The sequence below is a fragment of the Cryptotermes secundus genome, unplaced genomic scaffold (genome assembly GCF_002891405.2).
Source record: "Cryptotermes secundus unplaced genomic scaffold, Csec_1.0 scaffold1681, whole genome shotgun sequence".
Taxonomy (NCBI): Eukaryota; Metazoa; Arthropoda; class Insecta; order Blattodea; family Kalotermitidae; genus Cryptotermes; species Cryptotermes secundus.
The window spans coordinates 5,394-5,651 of record NW_019721783.1 but is presented as its reverse complement, the minus strand read 5'-3'; positions in this window follow the sequence as shown (position 1 = coordinate 5,651).

Below are 258 nucleotides of genomic sequence, written 5' to 3'. Positions count from 1 at the left end.
TTTAAAATGTTTAGTATCATTACTCAAGTTTTTGATACTTTGTGGGAGACTATTGTACACTTTTATGCCAGAAAAGTAGACTCCTTTTTGATATAGTGGTAAGTTTGATGAAAGCAGATGGAAGTTATATTTTTGTCTAGTATTCATGTTATGGATATTGGAATTTAATTAAAATTTATTTTTTTTTGTACACAACAAATAAGAGAAGCGATAGTATATATTGTGATTGAAGAGGTAGAATTTTTAATTTCTTAAATA